Raw genomic sequence first — 14,819 nt, 5'->3', positions numbered from 1 at the left:
ATGTATCCTACTAATTTTCTTATTTCACATATTCTTCAGAGCAAGTTGGTCATATGTTTTGCAGGATCCACCTGCGCTACATCTACAAAAGAGTAATGAGCAAAAGGGATTATAATCTTTGAGTACAATAATTTTTGCTCATACAACTACTTTATGGCTACACTTCAGTTTGCACATTAGTATGGTGCTCTGTCTGCGTTGGGAATAACAATGGTTCAAGAAATAATGACACAAATGTACAACACTGATAACTTTTATTTCTCAAGTCATTGCTGTGATTGCTGTGGCTGCCCAAAACACGCTCGGGAGGCGCTCGCTAGGATCAAGCCCCATTAGTGTCTCAAGCAGCAGACAAGCCCGCTTTGTTTTTGGGGTGTACTTGACATTAAAAGCCAAGAACACTGCCAAAAGCAAAGTAAACCCATCTACCAAATCCACCGCAGTGAGCTGTAAGCGCTGAAAAGAAACTAAGATGCTGGATGATGCTGTAGCTTGCTCGGCTGAGTGAAGGAGCTTTGGCTATGCGTGCATTTCTCCGGGTGCCTGCAAACATGAATGAAAATAATGCAAGTAAGAGTCAATTCCAATGCCCTTTTCATACTATCCTGCATATAACCCCATAGAAAAAAAGAAAGAATACAACTAGAATGTACTGATCGTGTGTGTCATGTCGCCACTAGTGTGTACCCATATTGTGACCAAGTGCAGACACCTTTCATTGCAAACCTTCATTCAGAGCTACAATTTTATGAAGCCCAATACAATTATCACTATGCTAGTCCTTTCAAAAAGCTGTGTGCATGTAAAACAAGCACATATTTACCAAATGAAAATTTTAACATGAGCAAGCTCTTCTGCAAGTATCATACAGCTGCAGGCAGCTGCAGCGGCAGAAGGCACAGGTCTTACAACGCTCTGTTTCTACTGTTTACAGTGCTCACGACTTCATCCGAATTACAAGGCCTGCTGAAGAATTTTCCTGAGAACCTTTCGACAATCCCTGCTGCGTCCTTTCCGTGAACACGCTTGCCCTGGTTTTCTGTGCCTTGCATCTTCCGCTGCTAGCGTCACCAAACCGTGACTGTACCAACCAACCCTGCTGTGGTCATCAACGCCCACCTTGCTCACTTTGGCAGCTGCAGCGGCAGAAGGCACAGGTCTTACAACGCTCTGTTTCTACTGTTTACAGTGCTCACGACTTCATCCGAATTACAAGGCCTGCTGAAGAATTTTCCTGAGAACCTTTCGACAATCCCTGCTGCGTCCTTTCCGTGAACACGCTTGCCCTGGTTTTCTGTGCCTTGCATCTTCCGCTGCTAGCGTCACCAAACCGTGACTGTACCAACCAACCCTGCTGTGGTCATCAACGCCCACCTTGCTCACTTTGGCAGCTGCAGCGGCAGAAGGCACAGGTCTTACAACGCTCTGTTTCTACTGTTTACAGGTTGGTCATTTTGAATTGTACCCGCACTCCTAGCCGTCTTTAATCTGCTGCCGCTCCCTGCCAAAGTGCTGCGTGTTTTACTGTTGTGTTTGTTTGTTTTTGAGCTTGTGAAATGACAGGATCTGATAAGACATGCCCTACGTGCTTGAAGGAGCTATCTGCGAGCAGCCCGGTCATGAATTGCTCGGAATGCGATAGATCCTATCACCAGGGAAAGTGCTCAGGTATAACTGAAGCGGCGGCTAAGAACAAGGCTGCAACGTTCTTTGACACACGGAAATGTCCTCAATGCTATTCCTCTCGTTTGAGAGGTTCAAGTAAAGACCGAACTGAAGGAGACATGTACGCAATGATAATTGCCGTACATGATAAACTAACTAAGATGGAAAGCCTCCCGGAGAAAGTAGACAGCATTGAGAAGTCCATCACGATGATGTCTGACAAATATGATGAGGTGTTAAAGGTCATGTCTCGGCATGACGCAGAATTTAAAGAACTCCGGAAACGTGTTGAGGCAACTGAATCCCGTAATGACACTGAAGAGGTCAAAGTGCTGAAAATGGCCATTAATGATTTGGAGTACAGAAGCCGGCGACAGAACATAGTGATTCACGGTATTAAAGAATCTGAAAATGAGGACTTGCTTTGCAAAGTCAATGAGGTTGCCCAATCTGTTAGTCTACCTGATGTACGTCCGAAGGACGTTTGCGCTGTGCACAGGCTTCCTGCTAAGCTTGGAAAAATCCCTGGAATCATAGTACGCTTCGTTCGCCAAGACATGAGAGATCGATGGCTACAGGTCAATAAGGACCTGAGAAAGTTGGAATCTAAAGTAGGAATCACAGAAAACCTGACGCAGTTAAACCGGCAGCTGCTCCAATCTGCCAAGAAATGGGCGGACCGTTCTGGTTATCAGTATGTGTGGTGTCGAAATGGCAAGGTTCTAGTGAGGAAGGCAACCGGAGAAACTGCTCATGTCATTCAGAGCGACGATGACTTGCGAGCACTGACCGAGTAGAGTGGTCCCTTTCCAAGTAGCTTGTAGGTCTGTGACTGAAATGTTCTTCACAACTAACGAGTTAAATAACCTAGTAGCTCGTGTTCCTGAGTGCTCATCTTTGCTCAACGTAAATATACAGTCTATTCGTGGCAAAATAGATGCTTTTCACGTGTTTTTACATAACTTCACATTTGAGTTCACGGCTATCATGCTAACTGAAACATGGCTTTCTGATGATTCTGAGTGTTTCAGCCTGTCCGGTTACTGTTCGTTCTTTCTGCATCGTAAAAACAGACGTGGAGGTGGTGTGTGTTTGTTTGTTCGCGACTGTTTACATTGTGACTATGTCAATCACTTTAGTGTTGTTGCTGCTGATTATGAGGGGTTGTGTGTGTTAAGTAACAAATTATTGTTCATTGTGGTTTATCGTCCGCCGCAGGGATGTGTCGAGACATTTTTGAATTACTTGGAAGAAATTTTTCAGTTCGCAAGTGAAAACAATTATCATGTACTACTTGGTATCCAGGAGGCGTCCAATAGAACTCAAGAATTCTTTGTCCTTCTTGAATCGTATCTATTGACTAATGTAGTAAATTCACCCACCCGAATAACACCCACATCTTCAACAGTTCTAGATCTTTTGATAACTAGCACTGAAACTGAAGTCTTATCCGGTGGTGTTATAAACTATCATATGAGTGACCACCTTCCCGTGTTTTTAGTGTGTAAAATTCCTGGGCTAAGTACATATCGCAAACAAACTACCTCAATGATGACTCAACTTATCACCGCCGAGACACTTGACTCATTTAGGACTGCCATCATGAATACAAACTGGAATCGAGTATTCCAGCAAACAGACGTAGAGGAGGCGTTTGACTCCTTTTTAGAGATATTCATCGCCATATATCGTGATAAGATTCCCTATAATGCAGTAAACCCCCCCCCAAAAAAGCTCGTAAGCCCTGGATGACGTCGACCATCCTTCATATGATCTCCAAAAAAAATAAATTATTTCAACGGTTTTTGCAAAGTCGGGATCCTGGCGATTTTTCAATTTTCAAGGCACAGCGCAACAAAGTGACTGCGGCTTTGAGGAAGGCAAAGGATAGTTACCACATCTCCATGTTCAATGCTACAACTGATCAAAGTCAAGTGTGGACAAAGCTTAATCGCCTACTTAACAGAACTCCGAATAAAACACCCGAAACTCTTGAAATTGATAGAATTCAATATAGTGGCGCTGAGTTAGCAAACAAATTCAATGAGTATTTTACTACATTAGTTGAGAGTGAATATGACCCTAGTGCGCTTCAGTACATAAATAATTATGTACGCGACTCTATTGCCCTATTGCCTACAAGCAATGAAGAAGTGTTATCAGTATTCAACAACATGAAAAAGAGCAAAAGTGAAGACATATATGGCTTAAAACTACAACCTGTTTTGTATGTACTTGATGCCATATCCCCGATCCTAACTTATATGTTTAACTTATCACTAAATTCAGGAGTCTTTCCGTCAGCGATGAAGAAAGCCAAAGTAATTGTCATACATAAAAGTGGTCCTAAAAATGTGCTCAGTAATTACAGACCAGTGTCAATACTTCTGGCCTTCTCCAAAGGGCTAGAGAAGATACTTTTCATCCGCCTCAACAGTTTTTTTCAGAAGCATAATATTCTATAAACTAAGCAGTTCGGCTTTAGAGAGAATTTATCCACTGAAATAGCGCTACTTAAACAAAAAGAATTAATTTTAAATAACATAGAACACAAGCTACTGACCCTCGGTGTATTCGTAGACTATTCAAAAGCCTTCGATAGGATGCAGCACTTAACTCTGATACAGAAACTCTCTATATATGGCGTTCGAGGCGTGCCGCTTAATCTATTCTCCAGCTACTTGACTGACCGCACTCAATCTGTTCACTTGGGTAACTATCACTCTCAATTTAAATCAGTTAGTCATGGTGTCCCTCAGGGAAGCATATTGGGGCCCCTGCTGTTCAACATCTACATAAATGACTTGGCACAAATAGACAATGAAGTCGATTACATCATTTTTGCCGATGATACAAGCATATTTATTTCAGGAACAAATGTAGAATATTTAATACGTAGAGGAAACGATGTACTGGCCAAACTGCATGCATGGTCCAGAAGAAATGCGTTGCTCATCAACACAGAAAAATCTAAAGCCGTCATATTCAGAGCTAAAAATGTGTATCTTGCGACTGACCTCACCTTGACACTTGGTAATAACACAATAGCAATAGTGAGTGCTGTAAAAACACTCGGCGTTTATTTCAACGAATTCATGCTATGGAACAATCACGTGGACCTGATAACCACTAAGCTAGCTCGTGTTGTAGGAATATTAAGAAAATTTCAGCGCACATTACCAACTAAAACAAAGATCGCAATATATCATGCTTTATTCGGGTCTCAAATTAACTACTGTAATTTGGTGTGGGGAACCACAACGTCTACATGTAAAAATAAACTTCTGAAATTGCAGAAGGCTGCGATGAGAGCCATAGTGAATGTATCTTATATGTCACACGTTAGCTCCTATTTCTCAACATACCACATCATGGAGATCGGAAAAATGTACGAATTTCGCATTCTTAGGTCCTATAAAGTTCAGGTTAAACAAAACAATATGTTATTTAGAGACATCGCTAACTTAATTGAAAATCCCTCAAATTACACAGCACGATGCCACGAACACTGGCACGTTCCGCGTCCGCGCACAAACTATGGCTTTGAAACACTTTACTATGCTTTGCCATACACATTAAATAAATTTAAAGTTACACAACAAAATATTAGCAGCTATTCTTTTTCTTTTAAAAGGTTAAAAGAACTTTTTTTCTAATGCACCTGTATATCTGTTGCATGAGTACCATTATAAAGTGAACATATATAATAATGTCTTGTATTGTATTTGCACAATTTTGGTTGTATTGCACTGCTTCTGGCTGATTTTTGTTATGTTATCTTCTTAGTGTAATCTGTGTTTTCTGCCCTGCACTGCCGAGTATAGAAGGGTAATGGGAGCTTTGTCAAGCTGCTCTTCAGCGGCTTTTACTCCCATACACCCCAAACATGTATGTAAACATGCTTGTTTGAAATAAACTCATACTCATACTCATACTCATACTCATACTCATGATCAGCCTGACTACGCCCACTGCAAGGCAAAGGCCTCTCCCATGTTCTCCAATTAACCCTGTCCTTCGCCAGTTATGTCCACCGTGTTCCTGCAAACCTCCACCCATGGAACTTTTTGCTGCTTCCTGCTACGCTTGCCTTCTCTTGGAATCCACTCCGTTACCCTTAAGGACCAGCGATTATCTTGCCTTCGTCTTACATGCCCTACCCAAGCACCTTTTTTTCTCCTGATTTGGACTAGGATGTCTTCAACCAGCGTTTGTTCCCTCACCCACTCCGCCCGCTTCCGATCTCTTAACGTTACACCTATCATTTTTATTTCCATAGCTCGTTGCGTTGTCCTTAACTTAAGCTGAACCCTCTTCGTTAGCCTCCACGTTTCTGCCCCATAGGTGAATACCGGTAGGATACAGCTGTTGTATACTTTTCACTTGAGGGGTATTGAAAAACTGCCATTCATGATCTGAGAGAACCTGCCATATGCACTCCACCCTATTCATATTCGTCCAGTTATTACCCTTCATGATCCGGATCAGCGTTCACTACCTGCTCTAAGTAAATGTATTCCCTTATCACTTCCAGTCATTTCTAAAACCACACCTATTGTGCTTGACGGTTTCTTGTCACATAATACATTGTGCAGTTTAAAATATAAGGTAACCTTGAATCGGGAAAACACTTAAACCAATGACAGTTTTCTTGCTGAAGAGAAATGGCTGTTGCAATTCCTGTTTCTCAGATACCATTAACTGAATTTCATGCTCTAAAATAGTGAAGGAAAAATTCAAAATTTTTCATCTTAAAGAGGCAGACAACAAATTTCAGTTTGGTTTGGGTTGGTTTATGGGCTTTAACGTCCCAAAGCGACCCAGGCTATGAGAGACGCCTTAGTGAAGGGATCCGGAAATTTCGACCACCTGGGGTTCTTAACGTGCACTGACATCGCACAGTACACGGGCCTCTAGAATTTCTCCCCCAAAGAAATTCCAGCCGCCGCGGCCGGGATCGAACCCGCGTCTTTTGGGTCAGCAGCCGAGCAAATTTCAGTTCCACATTTTTTTTGTTTTTAATGATGCATAAGGCATTACTATGCACGGATAACCACACAGTATTCGCCTATGACTGCTAAATAATTTGTAATTAAATATCTTCGCTCTCCTGCTTCACTTTTAAAAACTGAGCAATGGCAATGGCATCAAAGGTCAGTATAAGCCAGGGGAGGCATGAGGAAAACTGCAGTATAATTGCGGCTTCGTCATTCATTGTGATTCCGACTCTTAAGCCAGGCTGGCTTTAGCATTGTAACTAATTAAAATGATGAAGTAGCGATATCGTAGCTTTTTTGTGCCTTCCATAACCTATACTGAACATTGATGTCATAGCAATTGCTATGCTATTGAAACAGGGAAGAAAAGAAATCTGGTTGTAATTATTTAGCGATTGGAGACGAATACTATGCACCAATTGTATGTATACGAATGCCCAGCACGTCGCTACAAAGAACACACATAACCAAAAATTTGGTGTTTATACTCATTTAAGGTAATACTACTTCCCACGCAAGAACACGACAGCCATGTGTAAACTTTTTGCTTTCATAGTAATAAAATCTATCCAACGACAAGTTAGGCGCAGCATGTCTGCTCTTTATAAATAAGCAATACTGACAATGTTTGACACTAGCATTTGGCATGAACGAGATAACTGTGATTACTTCGCACATTACGTGCCAGTCCATACTATTATGCACAATTTACATTTGCAAATGTAATGTGTAATTCTCTATGACTGCCACGTTAGTGCACTGCAAACCAATGAAGTTGTCTTGCATATGCAATGTTCTCACTACTTTTATGCAACACTGATCACTTCAGTATATCTGCATCGTTCTGTTAGACAGCCACGGGATAGCTAGAATTAAGGCTATTTTATGTGATGGAAACCATTGACTGGACAACAAAGAAGAAAAGCCTCAACTACTGTCCTGGTGCTGGGACGTCTAATAAGAGCTCAGAAAGACTCGGTTTCAATACGCCAGACCCTCCGCATAACATTACCCTGTGCGAAGATACCCCACCCCACCCTAGCTTAATTTCTGTCCACATGCACCAAGGCTCACTGCACCTGTTATAAATATTGCCCTAAATATTGCAATCAAGCTGCCCGTGCATGCATAGGCTATCTGTGCATGGAGAAAGAAAAGTTATTAGGAATGTTTCACACCAAAAACAGAAAAAAAGGCAGCCTGTTTCTCAGAAACAGCTAAGAGCATGAAATGGTGTGTCCAAAAAGATTAGGCTGCTTTGTACTTATTTATGACAACGAGAACTGTCAGAGCTGCGCTTTCAAAAATTCAGGAGCTTTGTGCACAAACGTAGCTTCCGTATGCACGTCTTGTAGCACCAACGCTTCCGAATTGAAACGACCGATGAATATGCACAGGAAAAAGCAAATAGAGAGCGCTTGAATTTAAAAGAAAAGCTACCTTGCACAATCAGAAATTTCGCGACAGAACCTTCCAAACAGTGACGTGTACTGGTTGCGGTGTACCGAATATATACCTAGCAAATAAGTGTGCGCTTTGCTAACGAGCGGGATTCTGTGGCGGCAATGCTACAGCTCCAATTCCGAAAACCTAACGCTGCAAAAATTGAGTTTTCAAAATACGTGCGAATGCACGATACACTTTTGCACGCATTTAGAACTTTCAGTTGTGAAACACAGACAACGAATCTTGTGTATGCGTCTTCCTTGGCTGGTAAAAAAATTCTTCTGTAAGTCTCCAGTTTGCCTGTGTACTCCACAAATTCTAGGATCCCTGTCCGCTACATGTCAAATTTCACTGAAGCGAAAGTAATACAACCGACAGCTGATGATCTGCTAGGGCAACAGGATTTCAAAAGTTTGAGAAGGGCAGTGGGAGTCCAATCTAGGTGGAGTAGTGAAATTTGACTAGTAACAGACAGGGATCCTCCAATCTGTGGAGGAAACCGGCAAATTGGAGACTTACGGAGGAATTTTTTTACCCGCCAAGGAACACGCATACACAAGAGAGAACCACAGAGGACTACGGCTTTTACCAGCCCTTGTCCTGTGCGGTTCTCTGTTGTGTATGCGTCTTTTTTGGCTGGTAAAAAAATTCTTCCATAAGTCTCCAATTTGCCTGTGTCCTCAACAAACCGCAGGATCCCTGTCCAGTACTAGTCAAATATTTCAACTCCACCTGGCTTGGACTCCCACCGCCTTTCTCTGTGGAGAAAGGGTGACAGCAGCTGGCAAAGGACAAGGTTAACTGCAGATCAACTGGGGAAGCATTATCCTGCACTGATTTTGACGGTAGGTTCACAAGACAAACAAAATCAACTCGAGGAGCGGGGTGCACATCATGCGACTGAATGTCAATGGCCAGTGAAAATGGCACCAGCACTGTGGAATGCACATGCAGAAAACGAGACGCATTTTTTTGTCAACTTTGAGTAGCAGTCTACTGCACTTTTAAAGAGCAAAGCTCTCAAGTATGGCAACACTGGCACTTTTTGTTTTACTGGGGTGAGGGTCGTCGAGAGGGTTGAAGTCCATATTTCTTTTCGATCCACTGTGTTAATTGCAAGCTATGTTTACCTAATAGGGGCTGGGCATCTAACATCACCGTTATTTCTTTGCAGCAGTTAAAACAATACAGCATACATTTTATAACGTGCTTAACGAATTTTTGGGAGCAGCATGCTTTTACCCTTCTACTATTTGTTGCTACTGAATCAGTTTGGCGTTGACAAAAGATCTGTAATAAGGAGTAAGTACTCATTGACATCCACTTGAGCACAGCCAAATGGCTACAAAGGAAAGCTATATAGCTTTCACAGAAACTTCGTAGTTAAAGAAAGATTCGTCCTGGTCCGGTGTTCGAACTCAGAACCACCACTTCACTGGAGCAGTCGCTCTACCAATTTGTCCAACCTGGACGGCAAGCTTATGGTAAGGCGAGAGCGAAGTGATCAATAACTCGAGTGGGAACTGTGTTGGTCCAATGTTTTAGGACCCCTAAAACATTGGACAAACTCAGTTCCCGCTTCATGTTACCTCTAAAACATTGGACAAACTGAGTTCCCGCTTCATGTTACAATACTGAGTGACATTTTGGTCTATACACCAGAAATACCGGTAAAGCATCATGATAGAACACAATGTTTTTTAAAGGGATAAAGGAATATGTTCGCCCTTTCAGAGGGCACATATGCATAAGAGGCAGCATATGTGAAATAGTCACTGCACCTGAAGCAGTGTAAACTCCATTATGTTAACAGCAGCAGTCAAAAGCTTCATGAGCGACTATTTCATACAGATCATGCAATTACATTCATGTAATTCAGGATCAGATTCATGTGATTATACGGGGAGGTACTGCTGCTAAGTGCACGTAGAGCTCTGCATGCATTTCTAAACCCGGCTGTGAGCCTATGTCTACGAAATTTTTCTAAATAGGCAGGTAAGGTATGCATCACTGGAAAACAATACCTACCAAAAACAGCTGAGGAGAGATAGCACAGCCAAAAGCTGGAAGCACGAATGGCCCAGTAGATACTGGCAGCTGGCAACTGCAAATAAATATGTCAGAGCAACTGTTGTCAGTGGCCGTAACAATGTCATGAATGACAAGAGAAGAAATTGTCTACTGCTTCATAAATTAGAATAAGGTATTAACATAGGAACACAAAAAGCAATGAGATGGCCCATGACAAAAGAAATGAACAGATTGTATGTGATGCACCGATATACATTTTTACAGTAGATTTACATGACTGTCACAACCGCATAGAAAGATGAGCAGGCTGGAATACCACTATTTTTATGCATGATGAAAAGAGCGTAACTATTCGAATATAGCATGCACAGGATTTAATTATTACTACTAGGGTGCTTTGGAGCAGCACCGAAGGTATTTTTAAATTGAACGTAGCGACCAGTAGACCCGTCTGCTTTGCACAAATGACGAGAGGATGGAAAAGGCATGCATTCATTAGCAAGAAGCACGATATCTCACATCACAGCATGAAACGAAAATTGGTATTGCATTTAACAAATCTGCACAGAAATAAAAACTGCCTAGTGGCAATGCAAGTAAGAGCAAGGGAAAAAAATACCGAAGAAAAGGTGAGTGTGGTGCAGGGAGGTCTGTGGGTAGGGTCTCGTGCCTGGGAATAGTTCCGAGCGCGGAGAATCGCCGGCAGCACAGCTGGTGGCAGTCAACCAAGAATAAATAAGAGAAAGTGAAAATCAATAACAAACCACCACCTATATAGCGAACGACTTGAAAGCGGGCCGCACAAACGAGGGATATAGCAAAAAGCTTGAAATCCTAAATAAGTGCGCAGTTGCATCCCAAACAGTTCTCAAAATCTGAAGGCGAGGAAGCATCGACACCTACACCTCAGGGCATACGCAAGAACGATCTAACTTTGACATAATACTGTGTCAAATTCTGTTCCATGGGGAAGCACAGATAAAAATTTACAAATGACTAGGCAAGGGATATGCCCCAGCCTTTTACACGCGATCATTGTCCCCGAAAAAATTGTATGACAAATATTAAGGCGTAAGCACTAATCCGACTAGTACACACACTGATCACTGTCTGTTGGCAGCTGGCCTAGCGCGAGTGCTCTGTCGCGCGGCACTGCCGCTCATCGTCATCTTCTAAGTAGCACAAATCAATCCGACGGGCACCAGCCGCGAGGCAACTCGACCGTTGTCAGTTCCCTTGTCTGTCCGCAGCTGGCCTAGCAAGCGCTCTCTAACGTGGCACTGCACGCTCATCATCCTCTCCTACGTAGCACAAATCTATGCTATTGGAATGTAGTAAACATTGTCTGTTGTTTTTCGCAGCGCTAGCAAGCGACCGCATAACTCTGTTGTGATAACTGGTGGCCGCGGCCGACAGCGCGCCTGAATACGTAGTGTGCGGGCCGCGGGCGAACGGACCGTCGTGTGAATCGGAATTAACGCATTATAGCTGAGGCAACCACACGCAGACTGCCTGCACTGCCATCCCTATATAGGCGCACACTAATAACGCGTGCGAATAGAGATCAGAAGTAAAGAAACGTACACGGGACTCACCGTTCAGACGGCTCATCAAGGCTTAGCAAAACCGCACATTCTTCTTCGTTGCCTCTCCACATGACAAGAAGTCGTAGCGCTACCTTTCTTCACGGCTTTACCCGTTCAAAATCACCAGTGTTGGAAGGGCGTAATTCTCGTCGTTGGTTTCCAAAACACACTTGTGTTCTTCATACACGTCCACCGCACGAGCACTCAAACAATGCTACGAAAACCCAAATAACACAAAACGTGACGACGGCTGCAGTTTTGCTTCGTTGAAAAGGCTATGGTTGAAAAAACCTACAAATGCGCTTTTTTTATTACTAATATTTGAATTGTGTTCGCAACAAAAACAAATTATATTTTTTCATTTTATTTCTTTATTAAATGCGAATACCAAAGCGCTTTTAGATACTTTTGCTGACATGTCGTTTGTAGAAGCTTCGATCCTGTGATCCCATCCCCGGGTGTCCTAGCAGACGACGGCGCAGACGACGCTGTTGACGGAATGCAATTTCGATTGACGGCAGCGAAAATCCCTTAAATGCGACAAAAAAGGCAAAGAAATGCACCGTATCGCAAACTGGTCCATATCAAGGATATGTTCGACGCGAGCGGTAGGACAAAGAGCAGCTGCGATGCATTACTCAACGCGACACTGGCATGCTCGACGGAGATCTACATGAAACAGAGCTTAAATGTGACCCGTACAAGCGGATTACTGTGATATCAACTGCGTTACGGAACTACGACGATACTTGCTTCACACTTTAGCTTATATGCGACAGCGGCCGCCCGCACTCGCCGCATCCTGTTCGAGTGTACTTTCACTAGCAAGAGCCCACATGCATGGAAGCCGACAGAAGCAACTGTCTTTTCGAGTTCAGATTGTTCCGAGAAATACGAGCAGCTTACTTTAGCACGTACTCGAATTCAAGTTCTCAGCCAGTGTGTCACGTACGGTGACGATGGCGTCGAGGACGAGCTTAAGAATCGCCTTAACGTGGCCGCAACGCAGCCGGTATCCCAAGCATTCGTGCGCTAATTGTTGTTCACCTGTACAGCGAACGTGCGCTCAGTCGCAGGCCAGCCGCTAGCTGCTCGATTTACCAGCCTTGCGAGTACAATTCGCAAGTTTCTGAGCCAATCTGTGAGCGAGCCGAGCTTTCAGCAATGACGCTGCTCGCGAGCGCGCCGCGCGACGAGCTTCGGCCTGCTCCCTGGCTGCCGTATTCGTAGCTAAGCCTAAGAGGTTTCACTTCGATGCCAGAGCTGAGAGCGCTTCGAAACTGGCTAGCGCTGAGGTGCTACTCTTTGCATTGTAAGTACGTTTTATTGTGAACTATGTCTCGTAGTGAAATAAAGATATGCTCGGGTCGACCCGAACGGTGATGATGGCGTCGAGGACGAGCTTAAGAATCGCCGCAACGCAGCCGATATTCCATGCATACATGTGTGCTAAATTTGTTCACCTGTGCTGCAAACGTGGGCCTAAAGGCTCGCTCAATGGCAGGCCAGTCGCTGCTCGATTTTCCAGCCTTGGGTGCGCGATTCGCAAGCTACGGAGCGAATCATTGAGCGAGCCGAGCTTTCGGCAACGACGCCGCCCGCGGTCGCGCCGGGCGACGAACTGTGCGCTGCTCGCTGGCTGCCCTTGTCGTCGCTAAACCTAGCCGATTTCACATAGATGCTGTAGCTGAATGCGCTTCGAAACTGGCCAGCACTTAGGTGCTACCCTCGGCACCGTTTTACTCTGAACCCCGCGTCATAGGGAAATAAATATATGCTCGGTTTCCGCGACCCCTTCAGGAGCGGAGCTATAGCAGAGGCCAGGCGAACTCCAGAGCAGCAGCAAAGCGGCTATGGGAGGAAATTTGTATGGCTGTTATCGCTTCTACCAACAACTCGACATTGGCTAATGATACTCTATCCCAGAGCTTTGGTCGTGAACAAACAATACCAGTGCATTTTTCTGACGCCGGCAGCCGGCATCCAGGCTGGCAGGCCGGCCCCGAGAAGCTAGCGCGCCCTTACGATTGTATGGCCGTGGCGCACATCAAAACCGCCACGATATTCTCCTCTTCGCTCAGGTTGTAGCAGCACACTGCTAATAACGAGGAACCAGACCACTTTAAAAGACCGAGCGCGAGGGCGCAGGAGCCAGCTGGGCCAAAGCGCGTGACTGACGTCATTCCCGAGACCTCATTTCACGTGAGAATCAAACGAGCAGGCGACCCGCAGGTCACCCTTGTAGGTGTGAGGAACGGTGTCGTGGAGCTGCTGCCTGGTCGCAAGCGACTGCTGGTCGCATGCCCTTTGCTACTTGCAAGTGTGAATGGGCATTCAATGCCCGTTTGCAGTAGCGAGTCCCTTAGTTCACGTAGTTCACGTATACGTATGTATACGTAGTTCACGTATACGTATATAGTAAGTGCTCCCGCGAAAATACAGTTAAACGCAAGTTTGAAGGAATGCATGGCGAGCGCTCTTAGCAAAATGAACAACGCGTCCTCGCTGTAGATTATTCTTTGCGGCATAAGAAAATAATACGAGTTGCTTGCTACGATGAGCAATGATATCTATTGTGCAGCCTGTGGAGCCGCATGAACGTTATCATTTGTTTGTTAATTCCTTTGGCGGAGGAGTAAAACAAGCACTGAACTCCCTTGGGGTATGCAGGAGTGGAAATGCCATTTTACTCTTTTGTCAAGAGGAGTGAACAGGACATTTCACTCTTTCTCGTTTGTAGAGAGAGTAGATTGAGACCTGCAGGAGTAGCGAGGCTCTTTTACTCTTAATGGAGGAGTAGCAGTTCTTAGAGTGTGAGACTGGCTCTGAGTGCTACTGAGCCACGCTTTGACTTGCTCTTAAAAGGGAAGCAGTACCACCCATCACATTAGTATTTGTATTAATCTGTGCAATAAACATTTAACTTTTGCAACTCTCTTTCCAAAAATGCACTCGACAACATTGCTGGTAAGTGAAAGCAAGGGGGGGGGGGGTTCCCTGGAACTTATTGAAGGCTTTTGGGGTTCCTCCAAGCAAAAAAGTTTGAGAACCCCTGGTCTAGAGTAATCTGGAAACACGTAGATGCAGCTCGGCA

The 14,819-nt window shown here is 44.1% G+C and overlaps 1 long non-coding RNA gene across 1 annotated transcript; it reads right to left on the bottom strand.

The window, feature by feature from the left end:
• Nucleotides 1-237: 237 nt before the first annotated feature.
• On the bottom strand, nucleotides 238-10,730 carry LOC149361032 (uncharacterized). Its single transcript, XR_016288371.1, has 2 exons — nucleotides 10,137-10,730; nucleotides 238-543 (listed from the first exon to the last, which is right to left on the bottom strand). It is a non-coding gene; the product is annotated as an uncharacterized LOC149361032 (long non-coding RNA).
• Nucleotides 10,731-14,819: the final 4,089 nt, after the last annotated feature.

Source organism: Amblyomma mixtum, chromosome 2 (genome assembly GCF_055824585.1).
Source record: "Amblyomma mixtum isolate Tamu chromosome 2, ASM5582458v1, whole genome shotgun sequence".
NCBI lineage: Eukaryota > Metazoa > Arthropoda > Arachnida > Ixodida > Ixodidae > Amblyomma > Amblyomma mixtum.
Note: the sequence above shows the minus strand (reverse complement) of the source record. Positions and strands in the feature narration are given on the sequence as shown.